Here is a 14,590-nt window from a genome sequence, read left to right as displayed (position 1 = left end):
AGTCCTTACTTGTCTTTAAGGTCTCAGCCCAAATATTGCCCTCTCCAAGGAGCTTTCCCTTGTTCCCCTGGCGGAGTTAAATCCGTGTTCTCCTGACACTCTGGAAGGCACCATTATGGCACTCATTTCCTTGTAGGGCAGTGGCGGGGGGTGGGGGGTGGGGGCGGGCAGTGGGAAGGCAAGAGTGTGGGCTCTGAGACACAGAGACCTGAGTCTATGAAACAGCTTGTGTCACTTCCTGGCCGCTTGCCATTTTGTCTGTCTGAGCTCTCTCACGGGTAAGATGGAGAGTTTCTTGTGAGGATGGAGATAATGTGCCCAACGCAGAGCAGGCCCTTAAGGAGGAGTGGCTGCTACTGTTCTAGAACTAGTTACTCACATAACTCCCTCACTCGAGAGACAATGAGAGAGGGAGCTCCCAGAGCACTGGCCTCTGTCTCGTTACCCATGCTGGTTGAGGGTGGAGGCAGAGTGAGTCCTCTGCCCCCACCCCTCCCTGTGCACACCCAGGGCATGGTTTTGGTGGCCAGCCGGCCAGAGGACAGTGAGAGGGCTGTCTGTGTCTGTGGGTGAGCCCGGTCTATGACTCACAGGGAAAGGGAACACAACTGGCTTGAAAAGCAAGCTAGACCTATTTACTGATGCTCCCCTCCAACGAACATCCCAAATAGATGAGCCAAAAACGCAAAGAAAACCATGGGATCGTAGCTTGAGCTGAGTCTCCCGTTTGCCACAAGATGCCACCGAGTTGTTTCGCAACACTGCTTGGAAAGGCCCAGCGGGTTTCTTTTCCACCCAGAACTTCTTCCTTCCAGCGCTTGCCCTCAGCTGCATGGGTGGCAGGGCATGCGGGAGCCCCTGGATTCCTGGGAGTCCTCTGGGTTTTTGCCCCATCCTCCCTTGGTGATTGGTAAAGTGTGTTTTTCTCTCGCTGAGAATCCTGGCCTCGCGGTAGATGCTGAGGACCGCCGGCCCATTCTCCCTCCAGCAGACTCGTCCCTACCACGGAGCTTCCCGAGCTGCTCTGCCTAGTGCTGACCTCTGCTCGCGCCTGTGACCAGGGGACCCGTCTCCACGTTCAACAGCGTCTGCCATCTTGGGCTGTGTTCAGTCACAGGCGGGCACTTTGAGGTCTCAGCTTCCTCTGGAGGCAGGACTTGGCCGTTGGTCTGCTTCCCGAGTGCTCCCTGGGCACGGTGCATGCTAGTGAGACTTCTGCTTCCAGAACCCCCCCCCCCCTTGGTGTCTATCAGTCAGTATCTTCCACACTCGAGGCATTTGGATACATCTCACCTCCGTGATTTCTGCCACAGTATGTTTGCAACTGATACTGTTACTTCTTATTTTCTTTCAAATCTGCTCACTGTTTAACGTCGACAGACATTTGATGTGGGAAGTTTATACCATCATCGTAAATAGAAAACCAGTGTCAATTGCCATTAAATGATAATAATAATACAACAAAGGCACAATCAGTTAATGTCAGCTAGCTCTGCCCACGAGAAACTTGAGCCGGGGACCTGCTTTCTCTCTGTGAAGAGGGAGAGACAGCAAGTTTTAGAGATGTGTTAAAGTCATTTCCGCGTTAAACTGTGACTTTTTCCTTGATACAATCAAAAAATGTGAAAGAGAATCGAGAACAAAATAATGTCTTGATTTCATGTTATTTAAGGCTATGTGTGGGGACCACTTAAACCGTATTAGGTATCGCGATTTTTGTCAACAATGCTGTGTTCTGTACTTCAAAATTGCTAAGAGACCGGATCCCAAGTGTTCTTACCACAATAGAGAGATGACGGTTATGTGACCTGCTAGAGATGTTAGCTAAAGCCACAGTGGTAATCACACTGTAGTATAGAAATGTATCAAATCCACATGTTGTATACCTTTCACGTACACAGTATCATAAGTAAGTTGCATCTAGGAAGAGCCCTAATACTTAGGTAGGGAAGGCACTGAGTGTTTTGCAGAGACTGACTCACTTTTCTCTGTAACAGTCTGTGATGCTGTATTATAATTATCCCCATTTTACAGATTAGTTAATCAAGGCATCAGGAGGCTAACTCGTTTCTTCATAGAGCTTGTAGGTAGTGGGGGCAGGATTTGAACCCAGCTGTCTGATTCTAGAAGTCTTGATCTCAAATGCTGGTCTCTACAGCCTTCGAAGCGGTCACTTGTCCCAGCGTTTTGGCAGACTCTGGCCATGTGTAAGCAGGGTGGGTCTGGTGTAGGCAGGGTTGCTTCCTCCCGGGGCTGGGGACTGTGGCCATCATGCCTGCAGTGCTCTTGTGTCTTCAGGTCTGTTCTCTTCGTCGAGCGCCTCCTGTGGGTGCGGTGCTGTGGTGGGCACTGGGGTTGTGGATGCCGGTGCACCCCAGACCTCGCTCCCAGGGAACTCACGGTCATCCAGTGGGGGACAGAGACTTGTAAATGGCATGAAACAGCCACGTGATGGGGTTCTGTTACAGAGAGGGGCCCTGGGATGCGATGGGCTATAGGTACCTCGCTCGGTTTGAGAGGTGGAGAGGTAGGTGGGGCTTGGCAAATGCCTTCTGAAATGAAGAAGGACACAGAGGTCATGCAGAACACAGGGAGCACTGGAGAAAAGGCCCAAGGCTGGCCAGCTGGGGATGGGGAAGGCAGCATGCTTCTTGACTCCTTTGAAGAGCGTAAGCAAGTCTCTGGAAGCCCTGTGGGGAAGATGACAGCCCTGTAGGGAAGAAGTTGGGCCAGCTCTTCTTTGTCATTGCCTTTCCAAAGGACACAGATCTGGAATTTTGTGCGTGGAGACCAGGGAAGACCTCCGGCTCAACAGAGAAAAGCGGAGGCTTTGGTCCCGGGCTGTTCCCCAAAGATCACCGCAGTCTGATACTTGTGGTCTCCGTACCGCTGTTTCAGCCCGTGACTCGGAGGTGTGCAGATTTGGCCATTCCGGGGAGGTAATTTTAGGGGTAAGTCTGTTCATTTGAAACGCCACGCTGGCAATCGGGTCAGGTTTTTATGGGAGGATTTTGTGTTCTGCATATAAGGAAGCACTGCTCGTTAGCTACTACGAATGTGCCCAAAACATCTCTCTCCAGAATAGACTCGTGCTCTGCAGATGAAATGAAACATACTGGGGCCACACTCAGAATAGAACGTCCTTGGCTTGGCGTTGCGATCCCCAGTGAGCCGCTGACAAGAGCCCTGCAGTGGGAACCGCCACGCTCCATACTTGGAGCTCCCCGCTGAAGGCGGGAGGCTCGGGAACCCGGAGCCGAAGGGCTGTGACGAATGGCAGGCTGTGAACATTTTTGGGGAGATGCAGATGCTCCCTGGACTATTTCAAGGATGCACATACTCTCGGGCAGCACTTGATAAGTGGCGGTGGAGGGCTAGTTCTGGCACAAGCGGTGAGGAAAAATAGTCACAACTCAGACCTTCTCACCAGCGTAGCTTAGGTTGTGTCTGCACAGAAAATGGAGATTGTTTGGGCATCTGCTCCGGAAACACAGGCAGGTGGGAAACCAGATCACCTCTGATGTACTGAAGGACACTGGCTGTGTTGCCTAACCTTTCAAGATAACAGTGTCCTATTTTATTTTATTTTATTTTATTTTATTTTATTTTATTTTATTTTATTTTATTTTATTTATTTTTAATTAAAAAAATTTTTTTAATGTTTTATTTATTTTCGACAGACAGAGAGAGACAGAGCATGAGCGGGGGAGGGGCAGAGAGAGAGGGAGACACAGAATCTGAAATAGGCTCCAGGCTCCGAGCTGTCAGCACAGAGCCCGGCTCGGGGCTCGAACTCATGAACCACGAGATCATGACCTGAGCCGAAGTCGGATGCTTAACCGACTGAGCCACCCAGGCGCCCCTATTTATTTATTTTTAAATGAGGAGGTTCGGCCGTATTTGGGAAGCTTTCAGGTCACTTTCAGATTTTAAGTCCAGTGATTATCTGGGGACAGTGGGTAGGAACTTGCTGGGGTGGTTTTTGCTCAGTGTATTGGGCAGGCCCTCCAGCTGCAAGTTCTAGAAATACTCTGGGAATTTATCCACAGGACATTGAGTGCACTCACTGGGTCAAAAGCAAAGCTTGAGTGCCTGAGTCATGCAAAGGAGGGGAACTGGGGCAATGCTGGGGACCTGGGCAGCCGAACTGAAATGCTGTTTCCTGGGGCTTAACTGCTAGGTCCATTAAGCCTAACCTTTTTGGGTCTTGTATTACTCGACTCTAGCCTCAGAATTCCTGCGTGGGAGAGGGTCTCATTGACCTGTCTTGGGTCCAGTACCCACTCCTTGGGCAAGGGAACACAGAGTTCCTGGAATCATAGGCCCATCAAGACTGTAAGCAGTGGGGGGAAGTGGGGGGAGGCGAGAGGGGAAGAATGCACTGGCCATAAACAAAGTGCTTTGTTACCGGAGAAAGCAGGCATAGATACTGGATGGGCTACGATAACAGATTTCTGTTACCCTGGCATAATCAATGAAAAGGAGATAATTTGGACAGTCACAGTGTCTAATTTTAAGGTCATAATGAGCAAGGCAGCTGCTGTCTCAGCCTGATCCTATCAAACATTTGCTTAAATATTCCACTTGGCCGTGTAGAGGCAAACATTTCTACACGTGGCCCATGAGTTGGCCATAGTAGGACCCTGGTTCCTTCAGCCATTTGTCTAATCCATTGATGAGTAGAATTGAACAGGCCGGAGTAAGTGAAGCTGAATGACTTCAATGATAATACTGGGGTCTTTATTTTTAGATTTGGAGTCATAACTGATTTTTCGCACACGTTCCTTGGATTAGAAGGGAAAAAAGGAAGAGGAGGAATAAGAGGGGAATTGATAGCAACCCTTAAGCTCTTGGTTTACTTTATTCCTTTTCCCTTTTGGGTTAGGTGAGCAAGTTATATTGTTAAATTTCCACTAAATATTATTCTTACCATGTACTGACAGTGGAGAAACAGCTTCAAGCAGCGTTTTCCAAAGCCTGTTCTATGGGATGTAGGCCTTGAGATTCAAAAAAAAAAAAAAAGGGGGGGGGATGTTTTATAGTCAAATAAACTTGGGAGATACTCCAAATTATATTGTCTGTTGGGTATTCATGATATGCATTGGCACTGATAAGTCCTGTAGTACACGAGCCTGTTTTGTCTAACGGCATTTCCCAAACATTTTTGACCATGCGACATTTAAAAAAAATAACATCTATTACTGGATGACATCTTCGGCTTTGGGGAATGCTCACAGTGCTCTTTCACCCCCACTGATCAGGAATATGTAGGGTCATCGGTCACCTCTTCATCTTCTTGGCACTTAGAGATTTCTATACAGTGACTTCAGAGACTATGTGTACTTGCACTGGAGAATTCTAACGCAAACCTGGGGCCTCAAAGCGTACTTAGTGTTGCTCTAGATTTTCTGTGACAGGTTCATGTTTCCTCCCACCAAATGTTTGCCAGGTGCCAGTGCACAATGTCCTAGGAGGCATAGTTGGAAGGAGAGAAATGAGTAATGGATGGACCCTTCCTTAAAGAGCGTCTGGGCTCACAGGGCAAGAGTGCATGCAAACAAATCACAAAAAAGAGGTCAGATGAGTGACAATCGAAAGATGCTCTGTGCCAGCCCCAGGAGGGGCTTGGTGTTTTATGTGTATGCTACGACCCGCAAGTATGTACCCTGTACCCAAGGCTCACCAACTCTGCTCTATGGTATTATGTTTCCTTTTTCCAGATAGAGGAATGGAGGTTTAGAGAGGTCTGTCTCTTGCCCGATAATGTACCCTCAGTGAATGATGGAGGCAAGGCTTCAAACTAGCTCTGTCTGACCCTGAAGCCCAGGGTCTTTCCAGACACCTCACACTGCTGCCATTTCCTGATCAGATTTCCCAGATCCCAAGGCCAGATCGTTTCAGAGACTGTCAAATATTAGAGTGGGCTCCACCATTTAAATGAGTATTGTCTCAGAAAACCTGAGCCGTGATCTTTGTCACTGGAGGGAATTGAGAGGAGGACAACTTTCCCCTCTAAAAAAGTTATTTCTAGTTATGTGACCAATTCATAAATGCAGTCATAAAAAGTGAAACCGTTGCTGCAGATAAGCTAACGTATAGCTGCTGTGCTGGTCTCCTCTTCCCCTTTCTCAAGGGTAAACCATACGATACATTGTGGTATGTTCCTCCAGACCTTTCTCTGTGCATCACTTAACGCACAAATGGATGTAATATGGGAAGTATCCCACTGAGTGCATTATCTTGCCCATTTTTTTTCCCACTTATCAGTATGTTCGGAGCTCTTTCTATACAAGTACACATAGCTACATCACTCTTTTTTTAAACCACTCTTCCTTTTGAAGCAATAACTTTTTATTTTGAAATGTAAAAGTTGCAAGAATAATATGAATAGTTCAAAGATCTTCAAATACCTTTTAATGTTTTGCCCTGTCTGCTATGTGTGTGTGTGTGTGTGTGTGTGTGTATGTATGTAATGTCTATACACACACATTATACATATAATGCAGTTTTCTTTTCTGAATCATTTGAGAGTAGGTACTGTTATTATACTCCTTTCCCCCTAAATTCTTCACTGTGGATTTCCTAAGAGTAAAGATATTCTCTTAAAAAGCCATGGTAGTTATCAACTTCTCTAGATGTAATATTGGTAGATGGTAGTCACCACCTATATTCCATTTCTTCTGGCAATTAATCGAATTATGTCGTTTGTAGTACTCCTCCCTGCAATCTAGGATGCCGTCTAGGATGAGATACTGTTCTTCGTTGTCGTGTCTTTTTGTTCTTTTGTTAGCATGGAACATTTTTACAGGCTTTCTTTGTATTTTATCCTATTGACACTTTTGAAGACTACAAGCGCTTTTTATGGAATGGACTGTTTCTTATTTTGGGTTCTCCAGTGTTCTCTTAGGATTAGATTATTAGATTCAAGGCATGCATTTTCAGCCAGAATATTCTATAGGTCCTTTTCAGGTGCTACATCTGCACCCTCACAGTGTCTGCTCGTCCCTCGTTGGTGATGCTAATTTTGATCACCTGGTTAAGGTGTTGTCTGATTTGTCTCCTTTAAAGGTGCTGTTTTTCCCCCCTTGGAACGAATATGCATTCTGTTGGAAGACCCTTAAGACCAGGCAAATAGCCTGCTCTCCATCAGTATTTCTTCCCAGACTTAGCATCCACTAATGATTCTTGCCTGAGCCAATATTTATTAAGATGGTTGCAAAATGATGATTAACCAGCTGTAACAACCCCTCCACATACACCAATGGGCTTGGCAGGGTCCTCCTTTTCCCCTTATGTATTTGTTTACCTATTTATTGTGGACTCATGGGTTCTAATTTTTTAATGGTCTATCTGTTACTTTCCTTAATTATTTTGGCGCTCAAAATGTCTCAGATTTGGCCAGTGGAAATCCCTTCCTGTGTCCTTGTGACATGTACCCATCATTTTTTGAGTACTTTTTTACTTTCTGGCGTTACAAAATGTTCCAGGCTCATCTTGTACCTACCCTGTCTCAGCCCCAGATTGCCCCAGATTGAGCCATTTCTCCAAGGAACCTTGGTCTCTTTTAATAGGGAATAGTATGATAGACCAAGATCTGCACACTAGTGTGCTCATTGCCATTGGGTCTCATCGTCTCTATCTACTATATTCTTTTAACTATTGCCTGGTATCTCACAGAATGACTGCATAGTAGTTTATTTATCGGTTGCCCTATTGATGGATACTTAGGTGGCTTCCAACTTGTCCCTATTTAAACAACTCTCAAAGAATATTCTTGTCAGTTCTCTGTGTGCATTTGTGTAAGGAGTACCTCTCCAAGGGTGAGTGCGGAGAAGTGGAATTGCTTGTTCACAAGGTGTGTATGTTTAAAATTTTACTACATACAGCCAATTTATTCTCCACAGTGGCTCCGCCAATGTAGAGAGCCCAGTAAACAGGATATGAAAGTCTTTATTTTTCCACACCCTTTCTCATGCCTGGTGTTGCCTAATATTTTGTTTTTACATAATTTCAGTGGTGAAGAGTGTTGTTGTATTGTTTTAATGTTCATTTTCTTGATTGTGAGGGTGAGCACCTTTCATGTGTTGACTGGCCATTTGTCCTCTCGTCAGAGGAAATAGAGAAAGCTTTATGAGGGATCTAACAGTTGAGCCAGACCTCACTAGATGACAAGGCTGTTAGGAGGTAGGCAAGACAGAGAAGCCGTTTCAGACGTAGGAAACAACAGAGCTAACCACAGAGCAGTGAGGGCCAACTGGTCGTAGACTTTGGATCCCCCACTTTCCTGGGGTGGGGCCCTGCTATTTCTCCTGGTGCTGCCTCTTTCATGGTCATCCCTGTGACAAGCTTTGGAAGAGATGGGAGGGCAGCTCCCCACCTTCTATTTTAAGGTCATTTTAGAATTCACACACACCTTCCTTGTCTGAGTGAAACTGAACCGGGGCTGAGGTAGCCAGATGTTTTTCTTAGGTGGTAAAACCAACTGTGCTCACCAAAAATCAGATCAAGTGAGGGAGCAGCTGATGAAGGAAAGAGTACAGACTAAATGACCTGCGGTGGGAAACAGATTGATCGTTCAGTGATATCAAGCAAACAAAACTCCACCCGGAAATGTGAGGTGGAAACCCCAACACGACGGGTGTGTAGGGTCAGGACTAGACGAGAGGCCAGCCTTTCATCGTGGCCCCGTGGTTAGAGGCTCGGAGGAAAAGCAAGAGACTGCTGAAGAAAGAACATCTTACCGTGATCATTTTGCAATCTGTACGTATATCAGATCACTATGTTGTATGCGTCAGACTAATATATTGTTATATGCCAATTATATCTCAATAAAACTGGATCAAAAGACTTAAAAAAAGAAAACAATGAAGGTGGTTACGGGGTCTCGATGGTGTTCTGCTGAGGGACAGGTGCAGGGTAATTTAATAGGGTGGAGGCAAGACCTTCTTTCATAGAAAAAGGGGCTCTGTGAGGGGAAAGGGCAAGAAGAAGGGATTTCATCTGGAGCATGGGGGATTTAGGTTGGAGGTTTGGAACCGACCGGGACTCTCATCACTCTTCAAGTGATTTGTTAGAGGAGTTTGTGGAAGGTCCTCTTCCTCTTTGATAAAGATGCAGATTGTTTTCTCTCAGAATGATTTTGGGGCGCCTGGGTGGCTCAGTCGGTTGAGCGGCCGACTTCGGCTCAGGTCATGATCTCGCGGTCCATGAGTTCGAGCCCCGCGTCGGGCTCTGTGCTGACAGCTCAGAGCCTGGAGGCTGTTTCGGATTCTGTGTCTCCCTCTCTCTGACCCTCCCCCGTTCATGCTCTGTCTCTCTCTGTCTCAAAAATAAAATAAACGTTAAAAAAAAAATGAAAAAAAAAAAAAAGAATGATTTGGGGCATCCTGTGTGAAAGTCCCCCCGGCCCGGAGTCTCTGCCCAGTCAGGGTCTTTGTGGGCGACTTCAGGTACAGCACCTGGGGGCACACACTGGTTTACTGCTCACACATCCGTGTACTTTCTCTGTCAAGGAGAGGAGAGGAACCTAACCGGCAGGACCTGGACCTTTCACAGGGTAAACGGCTTTTGGGGCTGCAGACGTACTTGGGAAAACGGCATAGTAATTTTTTTTCCTAATTGATATCTCGACTTACTTCTCATAACAATACCATGATTTAGGGATTCTTATTCTTTTTTCCAGCCTTTTAATACGACAGATTTGAAGCTCACAGAAGTGTTGAATTCAGGTCTCATATGAACGCTGCTAGATTCATTCATTCATCACCTAGATTCCACAGTTTTGTCTCTAGTTCCTTTGTCCCCGTGTGAATTTGTGTACCTGTGTGTCTGTTATATGTATACACACATAGATCTGTGTGTCTTTATTTTTTTCAGTTTGGCTGACTCTTTTTAAAAATTTTTTTTTCAACGTTTATTTATTTTTGGGACAGAGAGAGACAGAGCATGAACGGGGGAGGGGCAGAGAGAGAGGGAGACACAGAATCGGAAACAGGCTCCAGGCTCTGAGCCATCAGCCCAGAGCCTGACGCGGGGCTCGAACTCACGGACCGCGAGATCGTGACCTGAGCTGAAGTCGGACGCTTAACCGACTGCGCCACCCAGGCGCCCCTTGGCTGACTCTTTTTAAAGCAAGTTGCAAACGTTATGACACTTCACCCATTTGGGAGACAGAAACCACACCTGCTATTTGAGTAGAGGGAATTTACTCGAATGACTTACCTAGGTATACACTTATAACCAGGAAACTGCAAGAGTAGGAAGAGAACTCTAAGGAATCGTGGAGGAGGCGAGGCTGGCGGCATAAAGGTGAAAGCCTGGGATTCTTCAACTAGAAGCCTGGCAGGGAGGCTGCTTGGGCTGGTGCTGGCCTCTGAGTGTGGGCTGGGACCCAGACCTCTGAGCGGGGGGCTGGCTGGAGGGTGCTGGTGTCTGTGTGGCGCTGGCTTCAGCAGCTGCAGCTGCCAAGAAGTGCTTGGTGCCAGGGTGAAAAGGCCGTGCTGAGTGGCAGAGCCTGTCAGAGGGTTTGCAGAGTCCAGATCTAGCATCGGAGGCCGAGTATAGAGTACTGAGTTTGGAGTCAAGAGACAGCATTTTACTAACTGGCACAAACCTTAAATACTCCAGCATGTATCTCCTAAATCAAGAAGGCACCCCTCCTTATATACAATATCATCATCATGCCGAAACAACAGTAATTTCCTAATGTCATCCAATATGCAATCTACGTTACGGTGTCCCTGTTTATCTGCCCAAATGGTTCCATGGCTGGGATTTTCATTTTGTAGGGATTAGAATCCAGCCAGCATTTCTGCATTGCCTTTGCTTGGTGTACGTTAGTCTCGTTCTAGAACAGTCTACTGCCTCCCTCTCCTTTTCAGAAATTACTATGACGAGGCTAGGCTGACTGAGTGGTACCAAGTCCCACATTCTGAACGTCTTAGCATTTCTTCATGGTGTTTCCTTACCTCTTCTTCTGTCCCCAGCGTTTCCTGTGTCCTAGAAGTTTAAGTCTGAAGGCTTGATTGGATTCATTCATTTTTGTCAGGAATACTTCATAGGGGGTATTGTGTTCTTCACTGCGATGTGTATTTTAGCCTATGGATTATAGTGTCATCTTTTAAGAGGTTTAGGAACTGCAGATACAATTTTGAACCCCTGAGAGCAAAAGCCAAACAGTTCTCATGGAAAGGGGGAAGGATAACCATTTTCATTGTAACAGGTGCTGTCCATTAGTTCTGGTAGAACTTGGCCTAACCGAGCCCTCCCTGGCTCCTCTTGTGTCGTCTGGAGATGTTCTGTATCATGTTCTGGAACTTCTGCTCATCGAGAGACTAGGTTTGATCCTCAAGCATCCTGTTTTGCAATCCTTTGGGTTCCCTACATGCCCTGCCAATGGTGTGGGGCATTACCACTTCCCTGGGCATGCTGGGCTAGCTCTCTGCTGCCCCTGAACGCTGAGCTGCAGAGCCAGTTTGGTCATCATTTGTGAAAGCGGAGTTTCCTCTTCTTTTCTTGCCTGCAGTTGGCTCTTTGTGAGTTCTTCTGGGGGCTACCTTGCCCTCCCTCCTCTACGGACATGCCCTTCTCACGGGAGATTCTGCACGGGCTCAGCATTGCTGATGTTCTCTCTACCTTGTTGTTCACCACTTGGGATCTTGGCCAGGCTGACCTTTCTTGGGCAGCACCTTCACCTACTACCTTGGATCGTCTTTCTGGATTTTACTGTCATCAAACCCATTTTGCTTTCCCCTGTGCGCCAGTGGAAAGGTCGGGCATGCTTGTTCCGAGCCAAGCCATAGAATCAGAGTTCGATGTTCAGTTTTTTCATTTGGATACCTACAGAGTTCCAGGTATAGTGAAGTCTTGAGAAAGACCAGATGTGAGAAAACCAGGAGTTCGAGTTAAGGGGGAAATGGCAGCTGGCCTGTAGCTTCCGTGGGGTGGGGATTATGGTGAGCTGGAGAGCCCCTGGAAAAAATAGCCATAGATTCTTCATAGCTTCTCCTATCAAGAGACAAGGTCTGTTTCACTAACCTGTGAATCTGACTGATCTTGTATCTTGCTTTAACCAATGGGACATTAATGAAAGGTATGTAGAGGGAGGCTTGAAAAATGCTTACCTATTGGGGCTGATGGGAGAGCACTGAGCTAGCCTGCTGGACAGGCCACGTAGAACAAAACTGAGGTGTCCGATCCAATGTCTGTCAGCTTCTGACTGTGGCCATGTGTGTGAGCCTAGGCGAGACCAGCTGAAGAAACACTTAGGTGAGCCCAATCCAAATTGCAGATACTCATACAGATACTCATAGCTAATAAATGATTATTGTTTTAAGCCACGATTTGAGGTGGTTTCTTACACAACAAAGGCTAACTGGTATGTGCATCATGTGATGGGGGAAGCTCCCGCTCAGTCCCAGCCTAGAGCTGCCGTGCCAAGTATGGGCCCAGTATCATCGTATCTTCCGGTTTTTCTAGAAGAGAGAAAAATTCAAGATTAGTCTTAACGTGAAATCTTCTAACTTTGAAGTTGGCTCCAATGTTTGCCACCCATCATTCTTGATCTAGAAGTAGTCACTGGAGGGGAGACACATGGCCGAGGGTGGAATCGGGGCAAAGGCTTCCTCTTGGCTGGCCTTGGAGCCCTGAGTTAGTAGTAGACATTTGTGGCAGGGTGAGGATGCTTCTTAAAAAAATCCCTGAGAAGGGGATTTCTTCTGCTCATTTTTCAAGACTCAAAGAAAATGTATGACTCCTGTATGCTTCTCTACTACCTAGTTCCTTCCTCCATCAAGGCACGTGGTAAATACTCGGCCCTCCCCCTACCATCTGCCTCCCTCACTAGACTTGGGGGCGCTTCTGGCAGAACGTATCTGGGGGACTCATTTACCTTCCCACCCTGATGGTCAGACTGATGCATGTGGAAGGAACAAGTGACCTGGTGAATGCCTGGAATGTTCTTGTGTGCCCCTCCTTTTGGTGGGACAGGCTGCATCTTGTCACTGTCCCAGGCACCCTTCCTTGAAACCCTGTATCAGCGGGAGTCATTGAGCACAGATGCTCCTCGAGCTAAGGAATTCAAGAAAATGGAACTTTCTTACATTTTTTGTCAGTTTATGGACAAACGACAAATAAGCCCCCAAACCAACCCCAAAACCAACCCCGAAGGTCCTCCACGTGTCAAGTGTGTCAGAGGTTAAGCCCCAAAGGCGGCGCGTCAAGCTGGCCCTTGGTCTGGGGACAGTGATTAGCCTCGTTGGGGTCTTGGAGCTGGTGTAACCGCAGGTGACATGGGCCTCTGAGCGAGGTGATTTACCTCCACTGGGGAGTGCGGTGTTCTGTTGAGCCTGTGTGATCCGGGCCAGCCCAAACATCTGGCTGATTACGGAAGAGTAAAGCCTCCCAGAATCTGGTCCCCTAATTCCTTGTACTCCCAATGAGAGAATGAGTGCACGGACACACTTTTTCCATTTTCGTTCACATATTTGACATCTCACGGTCTAAGACTTGGCGTGATCAGTGCAGGCCAGAAAAACTTTGTGGGAAAGCCATCAAAGACCCTCAGGGGAGGCCTGGGGAGGAACACATGTGCCTGGCCCGGCCTCCTTCTCCTTTCTGCAACAGTCCATTCTACCCAGCTGGTGGAGAGCTGCTGTGACTGTAGGAGCAGGGACTGGAGCCCGGCTGCGCAGGGCTTTCCTCTCTCCACTAGGGGGTGGGGGAGTTTGGATGTCCCGCTAGGACGCTGCCTGCATTAAACTCTACCGGGCAAGGAAACCAGGCGGCTCAGAGAACTAGTGAGCCACAGTGAGGTCTAGGCCTTTTGATGAGTTGCCTGTTGGAGGCAGGTCTGGTTCCTTGGGAAGGGTGGGCAGTTGGGTCTGGCCCAGTCTGGTGCCAGGCAGGCCAGTGAGGGCAGCTGCTCTGGGCTGTGACTCCTGTAGTCCTGACCTCCCGGCTAGCCTCCGTCAGAGATGGCTCTGTCCCTTGTCACAGGCCTGCCATAAATGGTGCCTGTGTCCTGGGTGGAGGACATAGGGACGGGCTTCCTGTTTTACAACACTGTAGTACGGGACCTGAGGCTCTCCCATGGCAGGGCATTCAGGGTGCCAGGAAGCCTGCTGCCGTTGAGAGAATATTTCCCCAGCCTCCTGCTCACCGCCCGAAATTCCTGCATTCAAAATCTTATTCCTTTGAGTTACGGTGTGAGTGCTTCCCCGTGGTCTCTTTGAACAACGCAGCTCTCTCTGAGACAAGGAAGATATTAACAAGGGGCCTTGGCAGTTGCCTTAGAACGCATTAGTTCATCACACTCTTCTCCCCGGCGGTGGCCCTTACTATGAAGCAGAGGACGGAGAGGAAGGACAAAGACCGGGACCTGGGGGGGCAAACACTTCTTCCGGGGCAAGAAGTGGTGGTGGAGGCCTCTTGGCAGTTTTCTGGGGAGGGAAAAGGTGGAGTAAAAAGAGGATCTTTGGAAGAAAAAAGGGGAACTGAAGAAAGACGGGGCTGGGACACTGATAAAAGCATTCCATAATTTAATCTCATGCTGCCTTTCTGTCAGAGCTCCTTGATTTCTGAGTGGGATGTT

Source organism: Lynx rufus, unplaced genomic scaffold, assembly GCF_022079265.1.
Source record: "Lynx rufus isolate CCGP_SWC_20201006 ecotype Redwood Valley unplaced genomic scaffold, mLynRuf1.p SCAF_1, whole genome shotgun sequence".
Taxonomy (NCBI): domain Eukaryota; kingdom Metazoa; phylum Chordata; class Mammalia; order Carnivora; family Felidae; genus Lynx; species Lynx rufus.
This window is presented reverse-complemented; position numbering follows the sequence as displayed.